Here is a 14,162-nt window from a genome sequence, read left to right as displayed (position 1 = left end):
TGCGTGGCACCTTGGGCAAGTGTCTTCTCCTATAGCCTCGGGCCGACCAAAGCCTTGTGAGTGGATTTGGCAGACGGAAACTGAAAGAAGCCCAACGTATATATATGTATATATATATATATATGTTTGTCTGTGTTTGTCTCCCCAACATCGCTTGACAACCGATGCTGGTGTGTTTACGTCCCCATAGCTTAGCAGTTCGGCAAAAAAGACCGATAGAATAAGTACTAGGCTTACAAAGAATAAGTCCTGGGGTCGATTTGCTCGACTAAAGGTGGTGCTCTAGCATGGCCACAGTTAAATGACTGAAACAAGTAAAAAAAAAAGAGTGCTGAGGTGCACTACAACTCATCAGAAAAAGTAACTAAAACTGCATGAACAGAACATAGAAGTGAATAGTGAATAAGTTTAAAAGAAAAACAAAAAAAAAAGAAATGGAGGTGGGGAGCAACAGGTGTACTGTTGGTGAAATGACAGGAGACGGGGAGTTGTGGCGATTTGCTGTGCTTGAGAAGACATATCAAGCTAAGTAAAATTACTGGCATCCATACATACAGGATTGTGCTTTACAGGTGCTGGTGTCACATAAAATGTGGACTTGTGCCAGTGCTGTGTAAAAGCACCCTTGCTGGTGGCACATAAAAATCAGCCAGCACTCTGTAAAGCGGTTGGCATTAGGAAACATTCATGTTTCTCTTTTGTTTATTTTTCATGGTTTCTTTCATTTTTATGATGTATTTCTCCTCTGCTGATTGATTTTTCATATCTTGTACAGTCACTGGCAACTCCTGAATGACATTACACATAATGTTTTTAATTTTGTTTTCTGATTGTAATGCAGCTATCACTGTATCTTCCAGGGGTTCCACATTCTTTGGAATTAGCCTAGATAAACAATCCGCATGGCCAATTTTCTTAGAAGGAATGTATTCCATCTTAAAGTTGTAATTTAGCAATATTGTACTCCGACATTGTAATCTGTTAGCTGTATGGGTAGGAATTCCTTTCTTCGATCCAAGAATTGATAGTTACAGTTGGTGGTCCATCTGAAGCAGAAAACTTCTATCATTGAGAAATCTGTGAAATTTCTTCATGGGAAAAATAACTGCTAGAGCTTTTTTCTCTATCTGACTGTAGTTTTTTTCTGCTGCAATCAGAACACATGAGGCATGAACCACCACCTTCATATTACCGTCTTTAATTTGTGTAGCAAAACTGCTCCTACACTGTATTCAGAAATGTCAGAAACTACAACAATCTCTGCTGCAGGATTGAAATGAGTCAGCGACAAATCTGAAATTAATATTTTTTTTTAATATCCTGAAATACCTCTTGACAGTTATTTGACCAATTCCATTTGGAGTCTTTCTTCCACAAATTATTAAGTGGCGCTCTCAATTCATACATATTTGGTATGTAATTTTGATAATAGTTTACTAGGCCAACAAAATCTTGTGATGTCACTATGTTAGTTGGAGGAGACACATTTTTAATTGCCTCTGCCCACGATGGGTCAAGTCATTTTCCATTCTTATCTATAATTTGTCCTAAATATTTAATTTTAGGTAAAAAGAATTCACATTTCTCCTCACTGAGTGTGAAACCGTAATCTCTTATTTTTTTAAAAACACACTTCACATGCTCAATATGCTGATCATGAGATTCACTTTTAACTATTACATCTTTGAGATATGGAATTGCAAATTGACAGTACACCAACATTGCATCCATAACCTGTTGAATTTTAATAAGTTGAACAACCACAGAATTTGGCTCTGTCAGTAAAATATGATATTTTTTCCATTGTAAAACTCCTTTAGGCTATAACATGTACTAAAATTTGTTCAGTAACACTTTTTCCTCCAAAAACCTTTTCTGTATACGAGAATCATCCAAGAAATATGTGATTTTTTTTCACCTTTTTCTTTTTGCCAAGTGTGAGTAAAATTCACCTCATGAGAAAATATACATATTCGTTTCTACTCTAGGCACAAGGCCCAACATTTTTGGAGAGGGGGCCAATTGATTAGATCGACTCCAGTACACAACTGGTACTTAATTTATCAACCCCGAAAGCATAAAAGGCAAAGTCAGCCTCGGTGGAATTTGAACTCAGAACTTAAAGATGAAATACTGCTAAGCATTTTTCCCGGTATGCTAACATTTTTGCCAGCTCACAGCCTTTTCTGCCAGCTCACTGACTCAGAACGTACACATATTTTTACAGTAAAACTATTATGTGAAAACTTTTCTTATATGAAAACATATTTTTTATTTTTACTGTCATATATACAACTATTTACCTCCTACGTTAAAAAATAAAAACTTGTTTTATTCAAATAAGTATGGTATGAAAATTTAATGCATTTTCAACACTTGTTATTTTTCTTCTGTGTGTGTGTGTGTGTGTGTGTGTGTGTGTGTGTGCATGCTTGGGTGAGTGCGTATTTGTATTATATTGCTCTTGTGCAGGAGCAATAAACATGGAGAAAACATAAAACAAATAGATTTCCTCAAATGCCCAGGAAGATCCTTCTGTGGTATTAGATGGTTTCTTATTTCTTTATTGCCCACAAGGGGCTACACACAGAGGGGACACACAAGGACAGACAAACAGATAAAGTTGATTATATCGACCCAGTGCTTAACTGGTACTTATTTAATCGACCCCGAAAGGATGAAAGGCAAAGTCGACCTCGGCAAAATTTGAACTTAGAATGTAGCGGCAGATGAAATACCGCTAAGCGTTTCACCTGGCGTGCTAACGTTTCTGCCAGCTAGTATTAGATGGTTTCTGCTTTGTAGGTGACCTAATTAGTAGTGAAGAAGGTTGCTGTGAAAGCATTGTCACTAGAACAAAAACCGACTGAAGAAAATTCAGGTAGCTATTACCTTTGTTTGTAACAAAAGGCCTTTCTCTCATAGTGAACGGAAGATTGTATGATGCTTGTGTATGAAAGCAATGTTACATGGTTGTGAAATGCAAACTATGAATGCAGAGGTGATGAGAAGACTAGAAAGGGATGAAGCTTGTATAATGTGCAATGTCATCATGGATGTGTGACAAAATGCAAATGTATGAAGAGAAAAATTGAGTGTAAGTGGCATCAAAGGCAGCATGCTGGTATGGTCATGTGATGTGTATGGTTGAGAAGTACCAGCTGATAAATGTGCTTGGAACTCGTGGAAGAGGGAGACATATGAGATGTGGGACTAACTTCAAGATGTTGATTTTTCAAGGAAGAGTTGACAGAAGACAGAGATGACTGGTGATTCACTGTGCTTGAGAAGACTTATCTCAGCAAAAATGAGGTAAAGCTTTCCACACAACCTGTCTTCATAACATCAATTTCTCCTTCATCTCTCTAGCTTTGGCACTATTTCTTCAGTTGCTGTAATTATATGACAGCAGAATTGCTCTTACTCCATGCCCCTTTTGTGCTACTAGTTGACCCTCTCCATGGAACCACTTCCCTTGTCACCCATCAGACACTCTTGACATCATTCATTGCTGCTTATTTTCCACTGAATGCCCCTTTCTTCTGAATTTCCTCTCATAGCTGCTAACAGTATGTCTCCCAGCCATTTTTATCACCTAGTATATCCACCTACACATGAACGGTTCTTCCTAAATCCGGCTTGTTCTTTACGCAACAATTTGTCGACTGCTGTCCTCATCCACTCCAAAAGTATCCTGTTAAAAACTTTTCCGGGAGTCGATAATAACATAATCCCTCTATAATTTCTGCAAACGCTTAAATCACCGTTTTTTGGCAATTTTACAATGAGTCCCTCTTTCCAATCATTAGGCGCATTTTCTTCCTGCTATATCTTAGAAAATAATGGATGAAACATTTCTACCACTATTTCTATAGCTGATTTCATTGCTTCAGCTGGAATATAGTCTACACTTCCCGCTTTCCCATTCTTGAGGGATTGTATAGCCTTTCTTATTTCAACTGGCCTCCATATGCTGTTGGACAAATTCTCTCTCCCATACATATCAAATCATCTCCTCATTTCTCATCTATCTATATACATATACTAGCAAAAAAAAAAGAAGAAACTGGTCTCCCCATTGGCTACAACAACAAGGGTTCCAGTTGATTTGATCTACAGAACAGCCTCTTCGTGAAATTAACATGCAAGTGGCTGAGCACTCCACAGACACACATACCTCAATATAGTTCTCAGGGAGATTCAGCACGACACAGAATGTGACAAAGCTGGCCCTTTGAAATACAGGTACAACTCATTTCTGCCAGTGGAGTGGATAGGAGCAATGGGGAATAAAGCTTCTTGCTCAAGGACACAATGCACTGCTGGGAACTGAACTCATGACTTTGCAATCATGAACTGAATACCTGAACTACTAAGCCATGCACCTTCACACATACATACACGCATACATGCATATATAATACATGCATACATACATACATCCATGCATACATACATAAATAATACATGCACACATACACGCATGCATACATACACGCATGCATGCATACATACATGCATGCATACATGCATGCATACATGTATACATAGATGCATGCATACATACATACACGCATGCATACATACATGCATACATACATGCATACATACATGCATGCATACATACATGCATACATACATACATGCAGACATGCATACATATATACATGCATACATACATATATGCATACATACATGCATGCATACATACATGCATACATACATACATACATACATACATGCATACATACATGCATACATACATGCATACATACATACATGCATACATACATGCATACATACATACATACATACATACATACATACATACATGCATACATACATACATACATGCATACATACGTGCATACATACAGGCTTCTTTCAGCTTCCACCTACTGAATTCACTCACAAGGCTTTACCAAAAGTGTCAGGTAGTGGGACCGAACCCAGAACCATGTGGTTGGGAAGCAAACCTCTTACCACATAGCTATGCCTGCACCTATACACACACACACACACACACTCACATACACACTTGTAAATATAAAAGTATTATCGAGAGACCAACTACTTGAGTTATACATGCTATACATTGATTGGCATAAAAAAATCATTTATTACAATAATCAATTGAGAAAGCTAAATTCATAATATACAACGCACCATGGTATTACATCATACCATAACTGTGGAGGGATTGGGGAACCTGTAAATTCATGTTTTGTTTCAGTAGTGTTGCACTTTGCCAACGGGTAAAAGCACTGAAAAAATAAGACTTCATTCTTTGACCCAAATAACTGTCAGTAGTACAGGTGAGGGAGTGCAGTGACAAAGGTAGGGTGAGGGGGTCATGACAGAAAGATTATAAAAGAGAGAAAGAAAGAGGTAGGGGAGGTAGGGAGCCAAGAGAATGATGAATCCTTTATCAATTTCGGCAATGAGCATTCAGGTGTCTGATCAACAGAACATTTGACTCCTTAATCTGAAAGTGGCTGTGTATTCCACAGCATTCAGATCACTCTGTCAAATGTAATGCTTATCCATGTTGTTTTGAATTAATCATGTGGCTGTGTGGTTAGAAGCTTGCCTCCCATCCACTAAGATCTAGGTTCAGTCCCACTGTGTGGCACCTTGGGCAAGTGTCCTCTGCTCTAGCCTCGAACAAACCCAAACCTTGTGAGTGGATTTGGCAGATGGAAACTGAAAGAAGCCTGTCATATATATATATATATATATGTATATGTATATATGAGTGTGTCTTCGTTTGTTCCCCCACCCCCACTGCTTGACAATTAATGATGGTGTGTTTAGTTAGCAGTTCAGCAAGAGACTAATAGAATAAGTACCAGGCTTAAAAAATGAATACTGGAGTTGATCCATTCAACTAAAAATTCTTCAAAGTAGTCCTCCTGCATGGCTGCAATCTAATGATTGAAACAAGTAAAGGGTAAAAGATATCTTGTAGCTTCAAGACTTCAATGATATGATTGTTTATTTTTTTTAGAATGACATTGTGGGGTAGGTGTGAGAGGCTGGATCCGGTCAGTTTGAACATAAAATAAGTAGAATATTTGGGCCTGATATGGCTGGTTTAATGTAACTCTCAAGCTGAATCAGCTTGACAATTCCTGACAAGGATGGACTTTTGAATTACAAATTTCAAATCAACTTGTCAGGCTTCCAGACAGTTTCTGTCTACCCAATTTCACTAATAAAGCATAGGTTGACCCTAGGCTTTGGTAAAGACACTTTACCCAAGATAATACATAGTGGGATTGAACCTATGATTTTATGATTGCAAAGCAAAGTTCTTAACCCATCAGCTATGTAGGAGGGAGAGTACATTTCAGCCAAATGCCAAGCCATGTAGAAATTGATGAGCCGTTTGATGATTTACAGCAGGAATGGGTAACCTTTTTCAAGAAGTGGGCCACATGAGACACAGCTCATCATTAAGTGGGACAGAATTTTACCCCATCAAAAAAAAAAAAAAAAAAAAATCAACAAAATTCTACACTGGCATGTCATTCAGAGTCTTGTGGAGCAGTAGTTTTGCCATGACTGACTGAGTTTACAATTTGAAGAAGACAAAATTCACTGTTATTTGTCATGAGAAACTTACAGACAGGAGTTGACATGGGTGGGTAGTTCAGAAAGTTGGCTAGCAGCCTTGTGGTTACCAGTTTATTTCCACTGAAAAGTATCCCAAGTGTCTTAATCTGTAGCCTTATGTTGGCCAATATCTTGTGAGTGGGATTTAGTAGAAGGCAACTGGAAAAACTCATTATGTGCATGTGTGTGTGTGTGTGTATATATGCTGAGATCCCCTTCGGTCATGACTGACCATGGGATTGCACCTAGAAAGTTACCCTCCCAGGCACAAGTCCGGGCAAGGTTGTTTATGGAAGACCAGCAGTCGCCCATGCATACCAGCCTCCCCTCTCCACACCACCAGTGTTATCCAAGGGAAAGGCAAAGGCCGATGCAGCTTGACACCTATGACGTCACAACCCATTTCTACAGCTGAGTGAACTGGAGCGACGTGAAATAAAGTGTCTTGCTCAAGAACACAACATGTAGCCCGGTCCGGGATTCAAACTCACAACCTCACGATCGTAAGCTTGATGCTCTAACCACTGAGCCATGCACCTTCACTGTATATATATATATATATATATATACAGAAAAAAATGCCCAACAATTGAATAGAATGATTTGACTGGTGTAAAATAGTGGATATCCTTTAGGTCAGTAAATCTTGCTGGCAGAAACAAAAATGCAACACCTGAAGAAGCACCCACATTGAAATGGAGATGAGAAAAAATTTCATATTCATAAATATCAAGAATAATCATATCTTATGAATGTGAAAAATTATTACCTAATGAATGTGTGAGGTACAGAAATATATGTTGATATATTAATAAAATCTATTAATTTCCATCCACAAATTATTATTATTATATGGGACGTATATATAAAAGTGGTGAGCTGGCAGAATTGTTAGCACACTGGGCAAAATTCTTAGCGGCATTTCACTTGTCTTTATGTTCTGAGTTCAAATGCTGAAGAGGCTGACTTTGCCTTTCATCCTTTCAGGGTCAATAGAATAAGTACCAGTTGAACACTGGGGTCAATATAATTGACTAACCCCCCTCCCCCCCAGTTTCAGGCCTTGTGCCTTTAGTAGAAAGGATTATGTGTGTATATGTGTGTGTGTTTATGCTTTCTCCAGTCTAAAAAAAATCCCTGTGTTGGTTATATTGCCTCCTTAGATATGTCCCATAAACTCACAGCTTGACAGATTGACTAAACATTTGAAAACAATGCCTCAACATAGCCACAATCCAATTCATTGAAACCAGGAAAGGAAAAATAAGTGTTATTAATAATCAAAAAGTTAACCATGGAAGCCCATCATTCATATGTGTTGAATTGCATCCTCCTCTTTTTATTTTATTAAAATAATATAGCAAACAAAATTATTTTGACAGCAGCATCTTAACCAATTGCCTGTCCTGTGTATTATATGTAATACACAGCACATATTTCCCTGATATCCATTGCATCATATATAATACATATTTGCAAATTTTTTTTAACCACCAGAATAACCTGGGACTTATGAATGGAGAGTTTTATATCACTCAAAATGTATGAAACAAGGGATAACTCAAAGTCTGAAAACAAGCATGAACATTTAGGACAAATTTATGAAAATTCTTTGTACAGGCAAAGGGTTAAATGATATTTATTCTGTATGTATTGTTGAAAATTTATAAAATTGGTGTTTATTTTCAAATGTCTTAAAAATCTGCTTCAAGCAAAAGGAGGGAGACAGCTTATTTTAACATCATGACCAATGGCTGAAGGCAGGAAGAAATAGCTTTAAATACTTTTGTTTATACAATGAGCCACTGATGGAAGCACAGATAAGACTTAGCTTGGTTAATTCAGCTTGGACAGCATTTGAAGATGAATAAAAAAGAAAATAAATAATGCCATAAAATGCAAAGTGAAAAAAAAAAGTGCTGTCCCTACTCCTAAATACTGAATGTAAAGAGTAAAAAAGCTGTAAGTAGATTCTCAGAGTTTTGTAAGACAACATCAAATCAATGACTATATTCAGCAGCTAACCACAAGAAGGGCATCTGACAACAGTTAAGCTTGATTCAATATGAACATGTCATATATAAGATGACTTCATACTATATATTTCTTCTTCTGAATAGAGACAAAATAGTAATTTCATATTAGCAAAATAGCATTTTTGAATAGATAGGAGACAAAGGACGGACATTCATGCCATTAGTACTAAAAAGATGATTCTAGTTGTGGAACTATAACTATGATACAGACGGTTCACTGGGAACTTATCTGTACAACAAAATCCACCTAAATGAAGAGCTGAAAGGTAATGCAGGTAAAATTTCAATGTTTGACTGTGAGGAACCATATTTTGGATACTCCTAAAGCAGTGATTCTCAAACTGATATTAAAATCAATATTCAGGGGTCTACAAATAGAAGATACTGAGATCAAACAAAGGCTTGGTTTGGTAACCCCTTACTCAGACTAAATTCTGTCAGGAGTCCTACAACTCACAAGTTTGGCACTTAACTTGGCTCCCATGGAACATAAGTAACTGAGATTACAACACTCCCCCACCGCAGTTTGATTGAGATGCTGGTCCATTGCAGGGTTAAGTTTCCATTTATTGTTGGAACTCATTCACAGGCGAGTGGACTGGAGCAACGTGAAATGAAGTGTTTTGCTCAAGAACACAATGTGCTACCTGGTCTCAGAATCGAAACCATGATCTGACATCAATGGGTGCAACACCCCCAACCAGTAGGGACTAGCTTTCACAGACCTGATACTCTTCACAGAGGATCAATGAAAATAATAAAATAAGGTTTGCTGGTTAAACATCCAGTATAATAACCTGACGTTAGGTCATAAATTGTTGATCCTTTCTTTTGTTCTTAAAACAGGTGTTGTTTTGATATTAGTATATAAAATGTCCAACAATAAAATGAAAGGATAGTAAAACTTCATTTTGTTGCTGATTGTATTTCTTTTTTTCCACTGGCCACTAACCCACTGTCTTCATTTGGTATATCACTGCACACAAAGCCCACAAGATTATGATGTGGAAGCTAAATATCAAGTGATGCATGGGACTTCTAACAATCAGTTTCTGAACATATCTACAAGAGTTCTACTTCTAGATATAGCATACAAAAATAATGTGTTTACAGTATTGATCTCTTATAGCGATTAACCCATTACCTACCAGTGATCTCATATGAGATCACTTAAAAATTACAAATTTCGTAATTATCTGTCAATATTTACACATATCTAACCTTTTTGCTATATCTACTAGATATATTTCTCTGATATTCAAATGAAGTTTGCTAATTTTTCACCCAATATCTCGCTTATTTCTATTTAAAATGTTATTTTGATCATTCCAGCGTGTTTCCAAGGCTGTTTTATGCTAGAAATCAAAGTTTCATAAAAAAATTCCAGTTAATAGAATTATGGGAGGTAATGGGTTAAGCACTACTACCTTATGTCAGCTTTTTCTTCCAGTTTCCAGAATTTAACATGAAGATTGTACAAAAAAGAAAAAAAAAACACTGCATTTAGACAAAAATATTCTACAAAAACAAAAAAAAAAAGATCTAGTATTTGTTTTCATTTCATATACTCATATCAAAAGATCATCAAAATCAGTTCAGCCTTTACTATGAGCAAAAAATGTTCAAGCCATGACCATCCCATCTAGCTTTGGGTGCTGTAATATCTATGATGTTCTTCCTCATTTTTTTTAGACTGTAGGATGTGATTCAAGATAGATTTGGTTGCTATTTTAGTAGATTGATTGATCATATACAGACTATTTTGCTGATTCAAATTGATTTTTCCTTTTTTTGAATAGAAATGAAATAGTAATTATGTATTAACAGAATAACATTTTTGAATAGATAGGAGACAAACGGTAGGCATTCATGCCATTAGCAGTAAAAAGGAGATGATTCCAGCTATGGCATTATGTTATAGACACATTTCACTGGGAACTTAGCTGCACAACAAAACTCACCTAAATAAAGAGCTGAAAGGTAAGGCAGGCAAAATTTCAATGTTTGACTGTGAGGAACGATATTTTGGATACCCTAAAGCAATGATTCTCAAACTGATAAATACCCACCTCACAAATGCTAGTGACTATTTTTGACAGTCCTCTCTTCATTAGCCCTTCTACTATAGTATTTCTGTTGAATATCACTGGCTGTGTTTTAATTAATTTTGAAGATAATGAAGACTTTAACAAAATAACTTTGTCATTATTAAGCTGGTATTTGGAACATAAATCAACACAAAGTTTCAATGGAAGGTTTTAACCCTTTTGTTACCATGTTTCTACTGAAATACAGTTTCAATTTATTTTGAAAAATAATGAAGAATTTTGTAAAATATATTTGTTATTACTAAGCTGATGCTTGGGATATAAATTAAAGTGGAATTTTGATGGAATGTTTTATTTTAACCTTTTTGTTATCATGTTTCAGTTAGAATACACCGTTTTGATTTATTTTGAAAATAATAAAGAATTTAGCAAAATAGCTGTCATTATTAAACTGGTTTGGAACATAAATTAACATGAAATTTCAATGGAAGATTTCAACTCTTTTGTTATGTTTTTGCTGAAATCAGTCTAAATTTATTTTGAAAATAATGAAGAATTGAGTGAAATATATTTATCATTATTAAACTGATGTTTGGGACATAAATGAACATGATATTTTGATGGATGATTTTAATTTAAATCACAACAAAACAAGGAAATTGTATCACAGATCTCTCTTTTACTTGTTTCAGTCATTTGACTGCGGCCATGTTGGAGTACTGCCTTTAGTCGAGCAAATCGACCCAAGGACTTATTCTTTGTAAGCCTAGTACTTATTCTATCGGTCTTTTTTGCTGAACTGCTAAGTTACGGGGACGTAAACACAACAGCATCGGTTGTCAAGCGATGTTGGGGGAACAAACACAGACACACAAACATATATACACACACACACATACATACATATATATACATATAGACAACGGGCTTCTTTCAGTTTCTGTCTACCAAATCCACTCACAAGGTTTTGGTCGGCCCGAGGTTATAGTAGAAGACACTTGCCCAAGGTGCCACACAGTGGGATTGAACCCAGAACCATGTGGTTGGTAAGCAAGCTACTTACTACACAGCCACTCCTGGTGAATTGGACTCAAAGAGTTGATTTGGATAATTTTAAAACAAGAATTTCGTATCATAGAATCAGAGGTGGTCTTAGGTGGGTTAATCAAGTTAAAATAGAGTTGGCATCTATATAATTCTTCTTTGCCATGGTGCTAGACAAGTTTAAAAATTTCTAAAAACCATTTTAATTATATTAAAGTATAGCAATCTATCTGCCTATTTTTCAATCTCTCTTGAGGCCTGTTACAATTGAAAAGTAGATGGAAAACATCAAATCTGGCTTTCCACTGATTGATTCCAACCCTTTCCAGAACCCTGAAAAAAAAAACCAAACAAAAGAAACAAAACAAAAAGCAAATAAATAAAATATAACAAAAAAGACACAAACTAATCAATTATAAAAAAGTAACTGTATTTTTAGGTGTCTGTCTTTGAGAAACCTCTCAGACAATCTTTTTACATTTTAAGAAAATATTAAATAGAGAAAGAAAAGAAGGAAAAATGAAGTTTTTTTTTTTTTAAAATATCAAAATAGACATTTTTACCAAAATAATTTAATTCTGATATACATCTTACACAAGAAATAAAGTGAATATTGTTGGAAATATGAAAATAGTTAATACTGAAAATCCTTGTGTGTATGTATGAGAACATAGATTTAACTGTGCCACATTCCCAGTAACAATGTCTGTTAATTCCACCATCCATTCAGGCCATCATTTTAACTAAAGTTAGGACTCATAAAATAAAATAAGTTTTACATTATACTTTCTCTTCAAATATAAATTCTGAGTGAGATGTCAACCAACACAATCTATCTTTGAATGTGTGCAAATGTGTGAATCCAACCCATGCTAGCATGGAAAGCGGACGTTAAACGATATGAAATGGAGGCATACTTGCCAGACGAGTTATTTGATCAGAGATCACATATGTGTGGATTGAAACTAAAATGATGGCAGTCAGAAAGCACATATTAGCCATTAAAAAACAAACAATAAATGTTTAAGTGAAGTCAACAGTCATTGTGTGTGTTACTGAATGGCTAACGAGCACCTTCCACACTACAGTCATTTATATATATATATATATTATCTGAAGCAATTTGATCTGGCTCCATGTGACTCAAAGTTTTGCAGGCCTTTGACAGAAATTCATTTCTTTCAGGCTTAGATTATTGATTATATATAAGATGGTATAGCCATTTATGCATCATACATAAAGAAAGCTGCATTGTTGAAAGTTAATTCATAATCTCTCGTGTATGTGATGTGCTTAAAAAAACAATAAAAATTGGAGGGAGACAAATACCATCTCAGCAGTGACTAGCAAAAATACCACATGCATTTTGGACTCATTGGGCCTTATCAATGGCATGTACTCACTGTGCACATCTCCAATGACAAGGCCTGACAAGGCTGATATGCATCTGGTGTTCTGGATAGCCACTGCTGGGATAATTTTTAGCTTCCTTTGGTATATATTATGCTTTTAAACAAACCACATCTATAAGAGATGTTATTTCTGGACAAATACCACAGTAAACTGCCTTTCAATGATGTATCTACAGTAAGTATAATATATAGAAGACTATTCTAATTTAATACTGCTGCAATAGCACATAATGGATTATATAAAATTTATATTACATAATCTGTATTCTATACATTATATATATAATGTTTTAAATATTGTACTATATATGATATATACATAATGCAATATATAATAAATACATAATGTATTACATAATATATATCATATATAAGTAAATAATAACTGCAAGCATAAATTGCAATGAATGAATGAGATAGCAATGCTCAATACTTGTTGTAGAGTATATGCTTCATTGAAACTGAGTATTTATCTTGCATTTTGAGTTTCTTGCCATTAGGTTGTGGTTGCATGAAGCTCAAGTCATGAAATAAAAATTCATTTTCAGTAAAGTGCTTGTGTGTATGTGTGTGTAAAAGCGCATGGCCAGCTCATTAGGGTGTTGCACACACAATCTTGTAATTGTGGTTTCAATTCCTAGGTCAACGATGTGTTATGTGTTTTTCAGCTAAAACATTTAATTTCACATTGCTCCAGTACACAAATGGATAACTCTGTGAGAGACTAGCATTCTGTCCAAGGAGTATCTTGGCCCGCCTGCCTAGCCAGTGGAGTGGCACCATTCAAAAGCTGTGACAATACAAGGAAGCATAATGTGACCACTGGTATATAACAAATATAACAATATCTGATAGACTGGTCAATACAGGGATATGTATGTGTGTGTGTGTGTATATATATGTAAATGTTGAACAATGAAAATGAGTGCTCAACACCATATTGGTGGATATAAATTTCATTATTTGTGAATTAAGGCTACCATTGGTTTCATGTTCAGAAAAGTAGG

The sequence above is a fragment of the Octopus bimaculoides genome, chromosome 14 (assembly GCF_046866305.1).
Source record: "Octopus bimaculoides isolate indiv1 chromosome 14, ASM4686630v1, whole genome shotgun sequence".
Lineage (NCBI taxonomy): Eukaryota > Metazoa > Mollusca > Cephalopoda > Octopoda > Octopodidae > Octopus > Octopus bimaculoides.
The sequence above is the reverse complement of the archived record's forward strand: the minus strand, read 5'-3'. Positions refer to the sequence as shown.